At 31.0% G+C, this 20,394-nt stretch overlaps 2 long non-coding RNA genes across 4 annotated transcripts in view; one reads left to right on the top strand and one right to left on the bottom strand.

Moving 5' to 3' along the window:
* Positions 1-7,223: 7,223 nt before the first annotated feature.
* LOC143256818 (uncharacterized) overlaps positions 7,224-20,394 on the bottom strand; it is a 30,212-nt gene continuing 17,041 nt past the window's right edge. For 2 of the 3 annotated variants that reach the window (XR_013031546.1, XR_013031548.1), the window contains 3 exons: positions 18,104-18,329; positions 12,061-12,139; positions 7,250-7,354 (listed from right to left, as the gene is read on the bottom strand). This is a non-coding gene — a long non-coding RNA (uncharacterized LOC143256818). Of the gene's footprint in view, positions 7,355-12,060; positions 12,140-18,103; positions 18,330-20,394 lie in introns of all 3 variants that reach the window. The other variant, XR_013031547.1, reaches the window with a different exon arrangement.
* Positions 7,308-19,845, top strand: LOC143256821 (uncharacterized). Its single transcript, XR_013031549.1, has 4 exons — positions 7,308-7,551; positions 9,803-9,870; positions 18,665-18,702; positions 19,440-19,845. It is a non-coding gene; the product is annotated as an uncharacterized LOC143256821 (long non-coding RNA).

Below are 20,394 nucleotides of genomic sequence, written 5' to 3'. Positions count from 1 at the left end.
TTAAAGGAAAACGACCATGACTTGCCAAACCTCGTGATGTGCGCCTGAGGTTAGTGTGGGTATTACTGAGGCACCGTGACTTTTAAGAGTTGCCTGCCGCAATACTAGACGGGTGAAGGACCGATGTATGGTGCGCTAGATCCGGATAGTTTGTTGTACCTCGTTACAGTCGTTATATTTGCCCTTCAGACCCACTAAGCACGTACCATGTCCAACTCAGGTTTTCTCGTAAAATGAATAAACACACGTTTAAACATCTGTACACTTTTTCTGTAATCCTATGGTAGGGGCACTATAGTAATCACATGTTATTGAGGCTCGGTATGGTTTTATTGTCTCTGAATGTACAGGTCGTGATATCAAAACTTGTTACTGAACGTGCTCATACTTTCAGCTGTGGGTGCTATATTATGTGACGGTCAATCTTATTTGTTAATAAAAAAAAAAGTAGCCCAACAGTTCGCTCTCTGCCCTTTCTTTATCCTGTCACCTCAAAATTAGGCACAGCTAACGCAGATAGCCCTCTAGTATCTTTGCGCGAAACTGAATAAACAAACACATTGTGTCAAGTCCATGTTTTTGTGCACGCCCTTTTATAGATTACCAAATTTTTATCTAACCATAATACTTGTGTGAAATATGTATTGGTATTTGTTATGTTAATTTTCGTGAATATGTCATTTAAATTATCGAAGCAAATCGAAGTTTATTCCTAGTTATAATGAACCTGAACGTTTAGAACAAACCTACATGTGTAATCTGATGTGTAGCAATATTTTGTTTCAAGATCAGAGGTTTTAAGTTTTGTGATATTACTGGTTACACGGATATCGTTCTGTGTATCACAAATTGGAAGCAAATCATTAAACATAATAATAGCGTTTTATCTGCAGAAGTACTTTACATGTATATATTTGGTGATAAAAATAAAACTAATACGTTTTATTTGGCTACATTATGTGGTAGTCTAGTGTATAACTATATACCGTTTCATAACTGATATATAATATGAGGGGGTGATATTGCAGCCTTAGCAATTAGAGCATACTTCAGTTGAATATTAGAATTGTTTTAGATCTGTTAGATGTATTTGATCTTGTTCAGATGCATCTTCAAATTAAATTACTTTTCAAGGGTCTTAGTTCACCATATGCCTGTAGTTGTACATTCACCATTTTTCACGTGGTGTAAAGTTCAACAAATACAACCTATCATTATTCACTTGCTCCATGTTCTAAATGTTGGCATATTGCAAACACACAGGTTTGTGTCATAAGTGTGAGGTTTTGTTTTCAAAGTATTATATACAGCAACGTGTACATACACACCACCTGAAATCATTTGTACTTTATACTGTAGGATACAATTAACTGAAACTTCAAAACTGACTTGGGTAATAAACTTGTTTTATTGTTACAACATTGATATTCTTAAGTATATATTGTGGAAGTAAAGCCATGCTCTTAAATTAAGACCAATACCTTTAAAGAACATGATATTAAATATGCTTTTATACTGTGATCACTAGATGTTTCTTTAACAGCAGTCCTGGACTTAATAAAATATTATAACTTCAAATATCAGTATTGACGGTAGTTCCTAGTGATGGTCAGTGATTATTATATCACGCAGGTTTTAAGGGTATTGTGTTTTCTTATAACAAAGCCACATCGGGATATTCGCTGAGCCCACCGAGGGGGATCGAAACCCTGATTTTAGCGTTGTAAATCCGTAGGCTTACCGCTGTACTAGCGGGGTTGGGGGGGTTCTAAGGTAATCTGGCCATTTTATCGTGTAAAATTGCACAGGAGTCAATAGTCCAGTAGTATTTTTGTCGTAAAATCAAACCGTAAGGCTTTTTATAGGCCAGAACCGTGTTCGTAAGTGTAGTTCATACTGTTATTTTCACGATCTTACCTTTCTAAAACAACCAACTAGTAACGTACCTGCCTATGAAAGAAGATTTAATATAAACTCAACAAGTTCGCGATAAGTTTGTTTACGAATGAATAAAAAAAAACAAAAACATTTTTTCCAGATTTGAAGTTACCGGTCTATTAGAGGTTTTCAAGTGTATCACCTTTCCTGCGTCTCTGTTTTGATTTATTCATTTATTCGTTTTTGGTTGATCAAGTAAAATTATTAGTCTTTCGTTTATTTTTGAGGTTCGTATGTCACTCGTGCTAATCGTTATATATTTCCGAACATTCGACAAAAGTCAACGGTTTCCGTTTAGGCTTAGGTCTTTGAGAAAACTAAACTTTGTGATTGATGGTGTTAGTAGATAGATACTATTCTATTCTACCACAAAAATATTTAATTTGAAATAAAAATGATTATATAAAACAATACATATACTAAAGTATTTAGCAGATTTCGTTAGAATAATTTCAACATTTAAAATAAACGTTGCACTATGGCTGGTAATGCAAAGTCATATATTTTGATTATATTAGAAAGAATTTATTTGTAATGATTAGGCACATTTTTTGCCATTCAGGATAATTATCGTTCATATAGTTATTAATATCATAGTTGCTTTTAATGATGTGCTTTAAACTAGTAAACGAGTGTATAAATATAATTCAAATACATTACTGCTTTACACTGGTAATACTCTGAAATTGGAAATATTAGAATAATTTTCCACCACCAGTGTCATGCTTGTACGAAGGCACTGACAACCATGACTTTTTTTTTCTGTCCCTGGTGAATTTGTTTGATTTTTGTCTCGCCTGTTTTAATGCGGCATTTTGGGATATTACTTTTCTTGAGGGTCACCATACGTTGTTTTATTGTTGTTCAAAGTCAGTCTTTTTTCATCATTTCATGAAGATCGTTCTCATTATCAGCAGACAACGCTGTATTATTTCCATACTTCAAATTCTTGATGTTGTCTTACAAATTCAGTTCCAGGCCTATTTGCTATACGTTTGAAAATATCTCGCTATATATTGACAAAAGGTCAGAAGAAAGAATACATCTTTCTATGATACCTAGTTTTAATTTTTATAAAAGTGCTGATATTATTTGCTTTGTTCCTAGTACAGATTGTGGATGATATTTAGCACCAACATTAAAGACTGTTCCGAACTTTTAACATGTCTTTGTGTCTTACTCAGTAAAATGCCTTAGTATAGTCAATTTATGTACTTCAGTTGTTTTTTCGTTTAATGTTTTATATATATATATATATATACATACATACACATATCTTCTTATCTTTAACAAATCCGCATTGTGGTTTTGCCGGCTGAGGTTTATTTTGTTTCTCACTATAAACGTAAATATCCTCATCAGTAAGAATTTGGTTTTATGGTTTATAATTCTCATTTTTGTGTGACTTACACTCAGCTATTACTATTTTTAAGCAATGCAATGAAAATTGATTTTCAGATAATAGATGATATCTCGCCAGTTTCATGTATCGTAACAAAGAATTCTGTTATGACATGAATTTCAAACTCTTCGAAAAACTGAGCGGCTTCAGTTGTGATTTTATCTGGACCTGCTTTTTGTTCCCCCTTTTTTATCATCTTAACTGCTTTCCTTAATTCATCTTTTGTTATTTAATGCCATATCTCTCTGTATTATTGCTTTATTTTATAATTATCAGTTTATATCTTTGAGTTTTTGTTTTTCACTTTTATAGTATTCAGTTTCACTCGAAGTGTACCACGTACTCGTACTTGACCATTTTTAAAGTCAGTGTCAGAATGAGTTTTACTGCCTGTAGTGTATTTCCCGAATCTTTTGTTGATTAGAAGGTAATCATTTTGATTTCTAGTACGATCTTCTCCAATCATCCTTGCCCAAAAACGCATTGAATGTTGCTGATAAAATGTATATCAAATGATCATCTCTTGACTTTTTTTGCCCATTCTATTTACCCTTTTATATCGGCCCGACACTGTTAGGTGGTTAAGGCTCTCGACTCGTAATCTGAGGGTCGCGGGTTCGAATCCCCGTCACACCAAACATGCTCGCCCTTTCAGTTGTGGGGGCGTTATAATGCAACTGTCGATCCCATTATTCGTTGGTAAAAGAGTAGCTCAAGAGTTGACGGTGGGTGGTGATGAGTAGCTGCATTCCCTCTTGTCTTACACTGCTAAATTAAGGACGGTTAGCGCAGATAGTCCTCGTGTAGCTTTGCGCGAAACTCAAAACAAATCAAACCCTTTTATATATTTGGTTCCTATTCCATATGGTCCTATAATACCATCTATCCGACTATTTGCAAGTTTTACATTAAAATTTCCCAGGTCTTGATATTTGGAATGAGATTTATCCTGTTTTAGTTCTGAATGAAAGCTTTCATCACCTTCTTGTTGATAATAGTAGTATTCCATTTTATTTCACAAATAAAACTCGGCCCATTATCCTAGTATGCATTTTGCTCCATCTCGGTCCAAGATTACACGAATTGTCCTCTCATTCTTACCTTCATCTTAGAATTAGCTATTATTTCTGCTGATGTCAACCTCATTTAATTTATTCCCAGTAAATGTATTTGTAACATTTTAATTCTTTTGTTCATAATGTCTAGTTTCCTCTTTGAATCATCATTCTTACATTTCTTGTCGTTATTTTACTTTTAAAATTAAATTAACAAAAATGTGTAATTTTATCTGAATCATAATTTTTAACATTAAATGTATCAATTTTTTTTTCTGAATCAATGGTAAAGTGTTTGAAATGAAACATACTTTTTAATACTAGTTGCCAATAAAAAACAAAGCTAAAAAATTGTATTCCTAAACTAATAGTTTAACTGTGTAAAGTTTGACATATCTGATGCTACTCTAATTATAAAGTCTTCGTTTTGTTATTCGTGATGACGAGAAACCCAATTGAAGTAAAAAGGTATTCTCAAGACGGCTGGTATGGGTAAATGTTTCGTTTTTATTCATCTGACTAATATGAAAGCTGAAATGACAACCTTCTCTGAAGAGATAAAAGCGACATCTATCGGGTAACTAAAAAGGTGGTAAATGTTATCACAAGCGAAATAATAATTGTTTAACTTCTTGATCCTCTGTTAATTACTTCATATAGAATAGGTTTTCCAGCTGTTTAAGATTTAAATATTTTTTGAAAACTGCTTCCTGCAGAAAATATATAGCATTACTATGCAAAACATAGAACTCGATTTTTTGGTTTTCAAATTATAGAATATCTAACTTTTTTACATAAACATTATGCTACAAAATATTTGAACTTCTTTAAGCTTGGGCAAAATCAACAAATTGGATATAAGAGTTCACCATTACTAGTCTGTGAAAATTAAGAAGTCTTATTCAAATAATATAGAAATGGGTAGTAAATATTTTTGTTTGTTCTTGTCATAAAGTGACATTTTATTTGGGGGGTTCTGAATAATATTGACCTGAAATTTTATTTGTAACACTTGTGAACAGTGTTGATTCCTAATATTTTTAAAACTCCTTAGCCAATGTTTCCTTTAAACAAAATATTCCAGTTTCCAAACAATTCGACTGCAATATTGTGTATCCAATGATTTGTGAGAACAAAAAAACTAAACCTTAAATTCGCACAGTTCTTCGTAGAAATATAATTAAAATGAATTTCTGATAACGTGATGCATAAAATAATATGCAAATATTATTAAATTAATATTTAATTAACCCATATGTTTAGAAACAGAATCGATGTCGATCGTCTTAACGTATACACCAAACTGAATCACGTTTTTCTGAAACCAAAAAGTACCTAATCGTTCTAGCTATTAGGACAATACGATTTGTTTTCCACCAACCAACAATTTTTAATTTACATGTAGTTTACTGCTAACGTGGGTAATTCATCACAAGAATGAACGAAAGTAAAGTCTAATATATTTCGAAGGACGAAACTTTATCTTGAAGGGAGGCGGCGGCTGGCTTTCTATCCTTCATAATTATTTAGGCTTCTCTGGTGGTTCAAAAATAATAAACGGAGGTAATCAGAATCTAATTTCCGAATACAAGTATTTTATACTAAAATTATTAAAGGAAATAAAACAACGTTTCATTATAAATAGTTACATTATCCAAAATGTTCTAGATGTTTTTTTGAGATAGGTTTTTAAGATATTATGTAATCCAAAATGTTAATAATTTATGCGCCTTAACGTATCATTATAATCAGTTTTTATCTCTCCCACTGAATTAAAGTACGTTTTCTTACAATATGTATTTGTGTGCTTTTACTTGTTCCAATAAGACACTCGTTGTTTTTACCTATCCGAGGGTCGCGGGTTCACGCCCGCGTCGCGCTAAACATGCTCGCCCTCCCAGCCGTGGGGGTGTATAATGTGACGGTCAATCCCCCTATTCGTTGGTAAAGAGTAGCCCAAGAGTTGGCGGTGGGTGGTGACTAGCTGCCTTCCCTCTAGTCTTACACTGCTAAATTAGGGACGGCTAGCACAGATAGCCCTTAGCTTTGTTTCCCAAACAAACAAAACAAAAAAAACCTATCTTGAAATATTTTATATTACATTCTATAAAAAAGGGTTTTATTGTTAAACACGTGGTGCTTCGTGTATTCGAATAGCTATTTTTCTCTGATGTTAGCTGGACTCGTTTCTCTGTGTCCACTAAGCAAAAACTCAGGAATATTTACAGGTGAAAATAGTCCAAGTAAAGTGTGTATTATAATAAATTAACCATTCTTGCTGAAGGTAACATAGGGATATTCAATCACATCCGATACTTTGGTTTTTCTTGCATAAATATAAACGTATGGCTGATGGAACATTTCTTTTTATGGATGCTTAAGAATCGGAAAAAAAAATTACAATTTCGGAATCTAAAACTTTTCAAAACAGTAGAACTCTACAGTGTTTATACTTTTAGTATTTATCTTCGAATTTGACAGGGCTGTGATGGCTAATTTTAATTTTGTGTAAAGAGGTTTTAGCCTTATACAGTGCACAGTCACATACGCAATGAAAAATAGACTGTTGATCAGGGATAAACGTGTATGGTTTATTCTCATCAAAATATCTTTCATAATTTATATAATATATATATATATATATATATATAGCTTTACAAATTGTTTGTGAATTTTATAGATATAATCGGGCTTTAAAGTAAAGTAATTGTCAATTAAGCTTTATGAACTTTTCGTACATATTTTTTCAAGACTGTTGTTAGCTTTGAAGTGAAACGTAAATTTTGACACTTCAGCATTTCTACAGTTGTAACCTGTACGATTTATGTTTTACAACATATTAAATAAATCATTAATTCTTTTCACGCAGACGACATTTCTCGCCCTCTACCTGCATGCATCACAATTACTTCATTATATATTTCTCCTGGACGAGACGGCGTCCTCCGATCCATAATTCCTTTAAAAAAAAGTAATGTGCCTTAACAGACTTGTCTTTGATGTATTATACAACTATTTTTAATTAAAATAATGCAAATCATAGCAACTAATAAGAAACTTAATTTCAGTGATATATTTCAAATTCTGTATAAACGTTCGGCGTGACTACTCAAGTTAAAAGCTGAGTTCGTCAGCTTTTATTTCAACTGCTTCAGGGTAATTTCAAGTTGAAAAAATTAACCGACACCTTATTTTAAACCTATCCTCCAATGTCCTTTTTAATTTTATCTTTCAATGATTTGTTATTGAGTAAAATATATATTAAATGAAAACTTATCTGAGAAATATATAGTAGTTAATAAGACTAGTATTTTAAATCTTGGTATGTCTGAACAGACTTATTTCAGAACTAGTTTGATCCTAATGTTTATTTTAGATCATACGTTTGAAGTAAAGGCAAGCGAATGGATGGAAGGAGATAAATGCCATTAGAAAAACTGCCCTGTTCACCAACACCATTCTAATATGTTTATAATTACAACAGAAGTTTTAGAGATTCGTTTTCAAACAATGAAGTTGGCCGAGTGCAAGTTTTAATCATATTTCTTAGTTTGGAAAAAATTTTCACTATATTTAAAATTCTCGTTTGTTTTTCTTATTACTGACAATTGACTCTTGTGAGTCCATATGTTCAATAACAAACACAGTGTTTAACTTCTGATATGTATTACCTATAGAGGGAGACCTACATGTGGATAACCTGTTAAATGAATTCTCTCCTGGAAGTAACTCTGAATGTAAACTTGCTTGGGTTTCAATTTTAGTGAACTTTAATCTAAGAGACACTGTGTATGTTGGAGAAAAGTAAGAAACAAGATGTATAACAATTTTTTAAAATGAAAGTAATGAAAACTGTTCCATTTGTTGTCATTCAGTTTTTATTTATTTGAATAATTTCCATGTTGACTAAGTGTGTTTATTAAAAGCTTTTATACAACTACATTGAAAACTAACTTACTCCTCATAATATCCAAAATCAAAACTTAGTTTATTAACCAACCTTTGTTGCTACAGAAGTTAATGAACATCCTTGTTATGAAATTAACTTCATTTTATTTTACATCACATTTAATATGAGGCCATTTTAAAGATATTTTTTGTAATCTGTTTTTCATCTGTACATTGATAAATGTTGTACAATGAGGGTTATTTTAAAAAGCTTTTAGGTACACAAATCAGCAAATTGCATAACACTACAGTTGGTTGATTTAAAGTCACAATGCAACCAAATAAGCCAGAACTACATTTTGATGCTGGGAATTTTGTTGGTAATGGGATACCACTGTTTTGAAAGGGCATGCAACAACTTTTTTTTCAGTGCAAAATATTCATGCAGTCCAGTGATAAAAACGTGTTCACGTCAAGGATTTGAATATCCAAGATGTGTATATCCCTTGTACTTAACAACATTGGAAAACAAAAAGACTTGCAGTGGGTAGATCATGGCATTTCATTACAGATAAGAATCCAGAAATACAAAGAACACTGGCAAAAGCTTTCTACAGAAACCAGGCAACACAATGGAAAAGGATTTCTGTTTGGAAAATTGACACAAATTGATCACAAAAAAGTATCCATTCAACTTTGACATACCTCAAACAGCTAGAGAAGTCTTCAATACAGTGCCTATAGATTTCTATGCAGTAAAACTGTTGAAACAGATAGTGGAAAATTGCTCTTGTAGACTAAATGGTTTATGGAAAGTTTGCAAGGAAGAGTTGTGTCCTGTCAACATGATAGCTATGCAATGTAGCTTTTCACAAAGGCGACTATTGTTAAGATGTATAGCTGTCAGATACTGCAGGACTATACTTAGTGAAATAAACTGTGACAACATAGTGAGTGTCCAAAATCGTTATCATGTAACATACTCGACCATTGCTAAATGAGAAAAGCCATTATTTCATTTGTATTGAAATCTTCTGAATATTATAATGCATAATTCTATTTCAACACAGTTTAGCACTAATATTAAGTAATCTACTATAATAGAAATTAATTAAATGTGCAAACAGTACCGTACAATGTTACATGTGTTTACTACTATTAAATTAAGTATTTTTTATATTTTTGTAGTAACTGTAATTTCCACTCTGGCTTTAACAGGCTGGTTTTGTTGAATTTAGGGCTCACCAGTTCTGCTTAGAAAAGTGAAGTAAGGAAAAGGTTAGGCATCTATACTTCTCTACAATTCACATTTGATGAAAAAAAAAGAACGAAATCTGAAAGGTGGTTGTGTTTGTGTTAAATTAGTTTTCTTCAGAGAAGCTTACTTCTAAAGCTTCTACTGTCAAGCTTGATGTTGCATTTAAGTTTTATTAAACAATAATGATGCTAACAAAATGTACTGTTGAATTACAAATCTCCATTTTCTAATATTAATTTCTTTTTTCCTTTATTTTTACAGGTTTTGATATACTGTTACGACACAGTTTACAATGACAATTAGTTTCTCTTTTGGCTCTTATGCATAAGGTAAGTTCAATAACATGTATTGAACCTGTTGATATTGTAATACATTTTTTTTATTATGTGTATATGTATTTATAAATAGTCATGGCAATATACAGACATTAGAATGCTATTTAACACTTTTGTTTACGTGACTTACAAATGCTAGAAACCAGGTGTGTATAGCTATGGTGAGCAAAATGCAGATAGCCCTTTGTGCTTAATAACAACTCTTCGCCACAGGAATGTAAGTTTATAAAATCTGATTATGTTTATGTAATACTGCTTTAACACAGGAGTCCATGACTAACAACTGATGAATACCCTCTTAAAATACTGGAAAAAAGTTGAACTATTCTTGGCCACTTTACCTAAAATCAGGTTATCCATTCCCTCTACTACTAAGTTTTATAAGCATTTTTCTCTTGAATGTGATTCCCAATATTTTTGCAAGTAAAACAGCAAAGGCTGAGAGGATCACCTTGCCAACATCTGTTTACAATTACTAAAAGTTACATAATTAAGGCATTTTGTGTGCATGTTTTGTTGCTCTTCAGAGTATCATAACACAGTGTCACATAAACAGTAATTATAATGTGACAGACAATCCTGTTACTTTTTCATCTTTCTTAAAACACAAAATGTTAAAATGTGCTCATGAGTAAAATGTACCAAATGATCCCTTTAACTAATCAAGTGTACAGAAAGTAATACTTGAAGCTTCTCTCCATCCTGTCATTATTTATTTACAATGTAATCTTTTTCCATAATTTTGATTTAGATCATTTTTCTATTCTGATCTTTCTTTGTAACAACTTGTCTTGTAATTCTTTCATAGAAATAACTTGTCCACCAAATATACAAAGAGTCTGCATGTGATTTTTTTTCACTCTGCCATTTCACATATTTCCTTGTTTACTATAAATATGTGAATAAAATACCTCTTTATAATACTGTACATTAAAATAAGTTTAAAAATGAAGTCGTCATAATTCTTCTGTATAGAACATTCAATTTCAATCAAATTTCTCTTGATCATTTTTTCTCAATATTATGAATTCTTTGTTGTGGTGGTATGTGACTTTTTTATCCACACCACACATCATTATAACCATACCGAATGTTCCATGCACATAAAAAAACCCAAAATGATATAAGATGAAGTAAAAAATCACCTGACTGTAACAACATCCTAGAAATTCAAAAGTTCAATTTTAGTCACTATAAGTTTGTTTAGTGATATAATCTGTTTTGCAAAATTACATGTGAAACCAGTTTTATGTACATCAGTCAATCATTAAATCCAGAGAAATATATCTCAACTTGGCTTAATTGGTATTAACCAATATAAAGAACATATGTTGAGTAACATAACAGAATATTTTTGCATGCTATAAATTAGTGTAAAGAGTTAAAACATGCACAATTTTTTCATGTATTTTGTATTTATTATCTAACATAAGTACTCTAGTAAGTCGGGGATTAAATAATTCTAAGATTTTCGAAAGTGCATCCTAGTTCTAAACATATTAAAGTAAATAACTCCCTATCCACGTATATGTAAAACTAACAATCAGATTTCTTCACTGGCCCAGAAGAGATACAGATTTTGACTTCAGCTCAAAGTAATTCATGTATATAATCTTTCTCTAAGTAGTGAACAGTTTTAGTGCAGTAGAAAAGAAAACCAGTTAATGATCATAAACTCATTCAAGATTATGTGCAGAAGTACATTCTGTTGGTATGAAAAAATTTTTTTGTAGTTATATAAATAAATACAATGATATCTTGTTAGAAGTATTTGAAGATACTTTATTGACAAAGTACATTTTATTTAAATGTGGATACTTCCATTAAAGCTTATGGCTTGGTTTATATACTAATTGACTTCCTTGTCTGATATAAATATTAAGATATTGGTTATATATACATATCTTAAATCTATATTTGTAGTTAGTTTTTTCCTAAAAATAATGAGCACCTTTCTATTGAAAACAGACATTTTAAAGAAATTTACAATCTTAAATTTTCTTTATTAAAAATAATAGGAAGCATTTGTTATTTATTCATCTCCTATCCACACACCCAGAGAACTTTTAAGCCCAGCTGATCACAGCTATGGTCAACGAAGCTTAATAGACTTCCAGTCCTGTCTATGCTAGTGCACAAATAAAGGAAAATAAACTATTTTTTCATCTCAATGAATACACTTACAATTTCTAAGTAGCAGTGTTTCCTGTTTAGGGGTAGGGACCCACTTCATTAACTTGCCACTGCTTCTTTCTCAAAGTTCCTAGAATCACCACATGTAATCAATCATTATGGTGGAAGATTAATGATAGCAATGTCATATATAAGTGATCTGGTCAGTTTTTATCCCTTAAATAAGAAAATATTTAGAATACTGTAGTATCAGACTGATATTAAAGAAGTTAAATAGCCACCAGACAGCAGGCTATATAAGCTATATAAAATAATTTGGACAAACATATGTATTTCATGATACTGTTTGATTTAATATAAAACTGGCACTTTCTACCTTTTCATTAATATTGTGTAATATAATGTCAACCTGCACCATTCATTCAGTGCTAAAGGAAGGAAAACATCTGATGCATAGGTCTTACTTCCTTTAGAAATAATTCAAACATACATGGTTAGGTAAAAAGAATGAAAAACAATGTGGCATTTCTTAAAAGAAGGTTAAGATGATACCTAACAAACAAGCACATACTTCATCGGCTTTCTAATTAATATACAGGTCACTTCAACATAACTTCAATCAACAGCTGAAATTTGTAAAATATCATAATTCTATGTAAAACTGAATTGTTCTCAATAAACCTAGGAGAGTACATAGTGAAATTGCAAATCAACAAAAAAACTACATGGAAATATGAATGGAGGCATGCTCAACATGATAGAATGTAAACATTTTTACCTCAGGTGAGTTCTAGTCAAAATTTCATTTTTTTAAAATGTATTTGAATTATAAAGATGAACATTTCAAGAAACAAATCTCTATGAATACAGGGGGATGTGAAACATGACTAGAATTGGAATCTGTTTTAATAACAAGATCGATGGATCAGCTTATCAAGCATAATTGAGACATATAATCTGTATCTTCTAAAAGATAAAATGACAGAAAACATGAGTGACTTGTACTGGTTGACTCTAAAGATTTCTAAAAACAAAATCTCACTCCAAAACAAGGCCCATAACCCTTGCTGATATTACAAAATACTACCAGAGAAACTCCATATTTTATTGATTAAAGATCAGTTACCTGAATATAAATTGGAATATTTTCACAGAAAAACTGTGGATAGCTATTATAGCAGCTTCATTACCTTAAAAGATAAAGTGAACCAGATGAAAAAAGTCAACATGATTTCTCTCATCCTAGCAGCCACCCCCTACAAAACATAGGTGTTTTATGGTTGTGAATATGCAATTTAACTACACTGGTATACTTTACATTTATGACTTGTCAATATGAACAGAAAATAATGGAATTGCTGCTCTGTTGCAAAAACTACCAGGCTGAGACTATATCTGCAATTTGCAAAATAATTTATATTAGTTGTTTGAACAGAGTTTGAAGCTCAACAGGAAGGAGATGTAACAAATAGAATTCATACCTTTCAACCCACATGAGCTCTTTCTATGTATATAAAAAATTATTATAAGTGTTGTTTTTCTGTTAGACCATAAAGACAAGGAAAAGTTAAGTCTACACCACTAGCATTTACGTTGTACACACACTGTCCTTTCACTCTGTTTTAAGGTCTTGCCTCAGTGAACATTCCCCAACATGCCTGCCTTGAGTAGTTCATTATAGCAAGTTCTCATCTTTCTCTACCCTAGTAAATTAGAAAACTGAAGCCTATAAGTTATTAGAAATGGAACCTAAGAAGTCAAATTGTTCTATTAATTACTAATATAGCTTAATGTGTTCAAAATCAGTAGTGCATACTGGGGACATTTACAGATGGATAAAACTTAAGACAAATTACCTTTATACTTCAGCTAAATATAAAATATTTTTTTTATATTTATTTTATATAATTTTATATATTTTTTTTTTTAGAATATATTTTTATTTAAACCAATGTTTTGCCTTTGTGCTTTTCTGGGGTTAATATATATAAAACTGTTTGATATTAGAATATTCCTTAATTACAAAACTGCTTGTAATGTTTTATTTCTCAAGTCTGCCATAACGTGAGTCTAACAGCATATAAAATATTGTTTCATTATTGTTCTAATATAGTAATAACTATGTAGCTATAAAAAACATGACATATTACTTAAAGAAAACCATAATATATTTTACGATTAATTAAAAGCAGCTGAGGAATCAAAATAAGTGGAAATGATACAAAGCTTATTAGCAGTGTTAAACTATATTGGTACAATATGGTGTTTTATGAATGATGATTTAATTACATATCCCACCCCTTGTCTCTGTTAATTTTTGGATATTTTTTGTTAAAGGGTATAGCTTTCATATATTTTCTTTCTCTAAAATCTTTGTATGCACTACAAATTTTGGAAGACAACAAAAAAGATTCCAGCAATTAACCAAAAACATTTGACTGCAACAGTAGTATACTTCACCCATACAAAACTGGTTAGGACTGAGAAACATGTGGGCTTTCTGCAACAATATTGAAAAGGTAATATTATACCAACAAGAATCCAACATCTCATTAAACTATCAACCTACTTACAAAAGAGTTCAAAACAGTAAGTAACAACTCAGTTTCCTTAAAACTTTTCTGTGAACTGGCACAGATTTGAATCATAAAAAAAAAAAAAAACGCCAGAAATTAACAGAAAATAACTTATTGATAATCAAAAATATAACAAATTTCTCATTGCAAAACTGACTTAAATCCACTGAGAGGAATTTAACATATTACACAATTATGACAAGACACAGAAATGTTCCAAAAAATAGTCACAATAGAAAATGATATAAAACTCAAGACCAATGCTACGTCACTTCTGGAGAAAGGTCCAAACTCTGCTTTAAGTAGAAAACTTACAAACAACCTCCATCTAGAAATTTTAACATCACTTGAAAAAAAAAAATCAAATACCTTAAAAACACAACATAAAAACCATAGGAAACAAGATCTCCAATGATATCCCAGACAATGTTAATCTATTTTCTACCAGTCATCACCCAATAGAAGATACAACTCACAAATAAGATAATCAAAATCACCCATTTGACTCTCACAAGTATCAACCACAGAAGAAAAAGTCTTGTTGAGAAAAACTGAACATCTCACCAGCTCTAAAAGAGCTCTGCACAAATGACAATCTAATCAGAAAGAGATTGGACATGGGGAGAAGCTTTGAAGTTTCAACCAACAGTTGAAAAGGTAAAACAAAAACACATTCAAGACACTTCCACCTATCCCACATTGAACAAACATCCAATAAAGACAAAGAAGAAGCTGTAAAAATATACTTAAGAATCTTAAAAGAAGAAAGTGCTTTGCCAGAAAATTTACTAACAGAATTAAAAGCCTGCCATAGCCACATACCTGAACTATATGGAGTTCCCTAAAGACCACAAACAAACTTTACCTTCAAGACTTACAGTGTCAGGATATGACTGTACTAGACATCACATCCTGATTACTTAATGAGCTATTTAAACTGAGTCTAAGATGTGTTCCATCACATCTCACCACTATTTAAGACCTATTATAAAAGATTCTCTTCTACACAAATAATGTGTTGACTCCATTTTATTTTTCTTAACCATAAGGGTCTTGTTCCCATCAATACCCAAAGAATAAAGTGTAGATAGTATCATCATTATCTTTACTTCTTCACTTGGTCAACACAATTTTCCAGCAAACATCACAATGCTTAATTTTGTCCTACAAAACAGTTGTTTAAAATTTAGTGGCTCTTTGTATAAACAAAGGAATAATAATGGGTAACAGAGCAGGAGTCCCATTTGCTATAGTATTCATGCATGCACTAGAAACTAAAGTCCTTAACACACACAAAGAAAGAACTGGCTAAATACCAGACATGTGGGAGACATATCAACAACCTATTTGGTACATGGAATTAGTAAAAGTTCCGTTGTGTTTCTTTTTCATATTTCCTAAATAACTTCCACCCACCAATCATATTCCCAGTGAAACTACCCCATGCTGAAGGTTACTTAATGTTCTAAGAGTAGCTATAAAAATCCAAGACAGACAAATACAGAGCTCCATGCTTAACAAAGAATGCAAGAAACTGATATTTCTCCATTACAAATCACACCATCCAGAACAAGCCAAAGAGAGAATCATAGTAGGAGAACTAGAGAGAATAAATAAAAAAACTGCTCCCTGCAGAATACCATACAAATAGTACAAAATAACTTAAATACTATTATTATGAAGTGGATATCCCTAATATTACATAAACCATGTTTTTAAATCACAAAGAAACAAAAACGTTACAGTAGCAATGGCTCCCTCCCAAAAAAAACTTGTATATGAAAGCACAATGAATATTCCTTTAATATAAAAATGATCCCAACTGCTAACCAATATAATAGAAAAACCAGGAAAAACACTGAAAGAACTATTAGTTTACTCTTCATTCTCATAAACAAAATGTGCCAAAAGGAAATGCTATGCCAGAGAAAACAGAGCAGGACAAATATGTCACATCAAAAATGTGGTCTGCCAATTCATTTTTAATATATAAAGATGCATATTTTGGACAAATGGGAAGACCCAATTCATTTTTAATATATAAAGATGCATATTTTGGACAAATTGGAAGACCCAATTCATTTTTAATATATAAAGATGCATATTTTGGACAAATTGGAAGACTTTTTCTCATGTGCAGCTTGGACCACATCAGTGTATTACATGGATACAGTCAACACAAAACACTTCCTATATAAACATGGAACCCCAAACAGAAAATGCAAATCCATTTAAAGTTATCATCTTACAAAAACAATCAAAGATTTTAAAGAAAGAAAACATACAGAAACTATACTGATCAATGAAAAAATCCAAAAATTAACAGAGACAATGGGTGGTACATGAAACTAAACCATCAACATTGTACCAATGCAGTTACCATATTACTTTCAGTTTAACACTTGCATGATCTGGAGTCTTTCAATTTGTTTCAACACTGCTAGTAAACTTTGTATCCTTTTCACTTAGTATGATTTCTTAGCAACTTCTATTTTCTGTTTTTTTTCAGTTAAATATATTATAGTTCTCTTTGTTTTATTTTTTATTTAAGTAATGTCATATGTTTGTATAGATATAGCTGTAATGTTAACTGTATAGTACAATAATATTTTATATACTGTTAGACGCGCTTTACAATAGACTCAACAAATAGGATGTTATAAGCAGTTTCATAAGTTAAAGAATATTCTAATATAAAACAGTTGTGTATATTAACCCTGAAGCAGCCACAAACGTGAAAAGTTGGTCTAAATAAAAATATATATTTATCTGGAATGTAAAGATTGTTTTTATTAATGTTTAGCGTATTCAGTTCGTTTTCATAATCAACAGCTTTCTCTCTATAGTGTACATATTCTAGGCCAACAACTGTTACAGGATATCAAAGTAAAGAATTATTGAAGTATTTCTGTCAACTACAGTTCATTAATAACTAATCATTATGCATATTTTAATAGTACTATTTAAATATATTGTATCTTTGCAACCTTTTGTCATCAATTGTCACACTATTATTATTGCATCTGCTAAATTATTTTTATAATTACATTCAGCTTCTTAGTTCATCATGCATGATGGCCATATGATTAAAGAAGTTATTCAACTGCACCTACATTTCTGAGTGATACGTCCCACTATTATGTTATTTGTATTTGTATAAACTGTGACATAGAAGATTTGTTATTAACAAAAACTAACAACTGAAATTGATTAACCCTTTTCAGATGGGCCATGGGTCAAAAGCCATGTCATTGCATTTGTTGAACTACTATTTTATGAATTTATGTCATTATGTTTAATATCAAACTTTAGATTATAATTCATATTTTCACATTACACACCACTTCATTTCTTAATTTAAAAGTATTAAAACACATATAAATATCAATTTTTGTGTCTTTCACGGTATGTTGAATGCAGCACTGGTTCAAATTAGATGGACAAAGTCTATAGTTTTGTACCAATTAGGAACTCAAATTACCAATACTGACAAACCAGAATACAAAATAAGAACCTACTTTCTTTTCTGTTTGCTGAGGTATCACTGATGTACTGAATCAACCTCACCTCTCTCCATTTTTGGAAACAGTCCCTTCTATACACTTAGTTTTATATAGAACATGTGAATAACCATTTGAAAGCTCAGAATGTCCCCGAGTTGCTTTCTCAGCTATTTTCAAATACAACAGCATCCTCTTTTTTCTTTCAAGATACAACTTCATGCTGGTAAGTTGAGTCTTTAGCCTGTTTGAAATTTCACATTGTTTTAGACCCAAATACACATTAGTTACAGAACTTGATAAATATAATGAATTTATGTGGTATCAGTACAGTAATTTATGATTTTTCAGTTATTCAAATAAAAACATGCAAAATTTTTTGAGATTTAGTAATGTACAGCAAGCAACATCTGAGTATAAAGGTTGCAAGAAATAATTATTTGCTTTATTTCTTTACTTACTGTTCTATGTTTTAAGAAAAATAAGTTTAAGAACTTGTTTGGAAATAGTCATAATCTATATACATATATAATGTACAGTAACTGAAATGTGACAGTATTTTATAAATCCTATTACTAGCCCCCTAAAGTGCAGCCAAAACAAGTCACTTTGTAAAGGTAAGTTTTATGTTCCGAGATATGGTAACATGAGTGCACATGCATCACATTATTTCAACTGAAAGGCCAATATAATAAAAAATAGTGTGTGTGTTGTTGTGAGATTTAATCTGTTTAGTCTGAACACTTATGTTCTTCTGTTATAATCTGTAGCCATTCCAGAATGAAAAAAGGCATAATTTATATTATTTAATTTTTTATGGTGGTTACAAGATAAATCAAATTGACTGAACCCGTAGAGCTATTCAAACGTGAAAATAACAGATAAAACAATTTTTGTTTCAGAACTATCTGGACACTATAAGGATTTCACGTTTGAAATTTGAAAATGTTCTGATGCATAAAAGTATTTTTAATCTTAAAATGAAAATTACTTTGCATGTTGGATAAGCAACATGCAAAAAGAAAAAGGTTAAGTAATGTTTTTCTTATGCCTTACCTTACAACTTAATAATAATAATAGTAAACATTACAATGCTTTCACACACAAATTTTTTTTTTTTTTTTTATTGATTATCTGCCATATTTTGTGAATATATGCTTACTTATTTGAAAGTTATACCATGAAAACTATAAGAATCATAAAATGGTTACAGGGTCAGTCCCAGAAACCAAGCCCATGCTGAAAGAGTTAATCACAGCATAGAAAATGTCTCTTTATGTAAGTAAGTACAATATGTTGTTATTTTGTTCCAATGTCTGATAGATAATAATCAAGACATGTTTTTCTGTACTAGATAGGGATACACTATGAAACTTCTCCAAAATCAAGACAGTTTTTTATCAGCAAAATGCTGTACTTGCTTAAATTTCATTAATACATGTACAGGAAGAGCTATCTGCTAAATGAGGAACAGTTCTCTCACCATAGTGAATCAAGAAACCTGCAACAGGCAATAATGGAAAGAGAAATCACCATAAGAAGTCAATAAAATATTGCAAAGAAGTTGGTCAGATTGATAAACAACTTCTAATTATATACATGTTCAAATGTATTCTAAAGGAGATTGATATAGGTATTAAAACTTAAAACTGATAAAACATTACCCTGAAGATGACCTAAGAAGGTTAAAGCGTTGTTCTGTATTTTGGTTTGTGTTTTCCATAATAAAGACTAACTAAATGTTGATGTCAGATACCAAAGTCCTTGTTGTATGTTGTAAATAATTCAATTACTTTCATAATATAAGTGCATTCTTTAATTCCTATAAATATGCTCAACTTGCACAGATTTGTTATTAAAGGTTTTATCCAAACTGTCATTCAGTGTTTAAGTTATGTAGCATAAAAAAGAGCAAGGGTATAGTTTCATACAACAATCAGTCACACCTTTTACAAACAAGTCCACCTAGCAAATATCCTTTCAGTCCTGAACATTATTTGGAAGTATAAATGTAGTTTCAAGCCCAGATAAAAACTGAAGTTTGTAACACTATAAATATTACCTTTTATACAATAAACTGCTTTGTTCATATATAACAGTTAAACTTTTCTCAATAAAACCTATTAGTATCAAGAAAATATACATTATACTAATTCTAACATAAAATTAAACCTTTATCAACAAAAGTTCCTGCAAAGTAATAATAAGGAAACTTGCATTTAAAATTTATACACTTTAAAAGCTACTTGTCTTCAAGGAGCTACAAATCTTAATAAGGAAACACATGATACACATTGTTTCAAAAACTA

Source organism: Tachypleus tridentatus, chromosome 7 (genome assembly GCF_004210375.1).
Source record: "Tachypleus tridentatus isolate NWPU-2018 chromosome 7, ASM421037v1, whole genome shotgun sequence".
Classification (NCBI taxonomy): Eukaryota; Metazoa; Arthropoda; class Merostomata; order Xiphosura; family Limulidae; genus Tachypleus; species Tachypleus tridentatus.
Note: the sequence above shows the minus strand (reverse complement) of the source record. Positions and strands in the feature narration are given on the sequence as shown.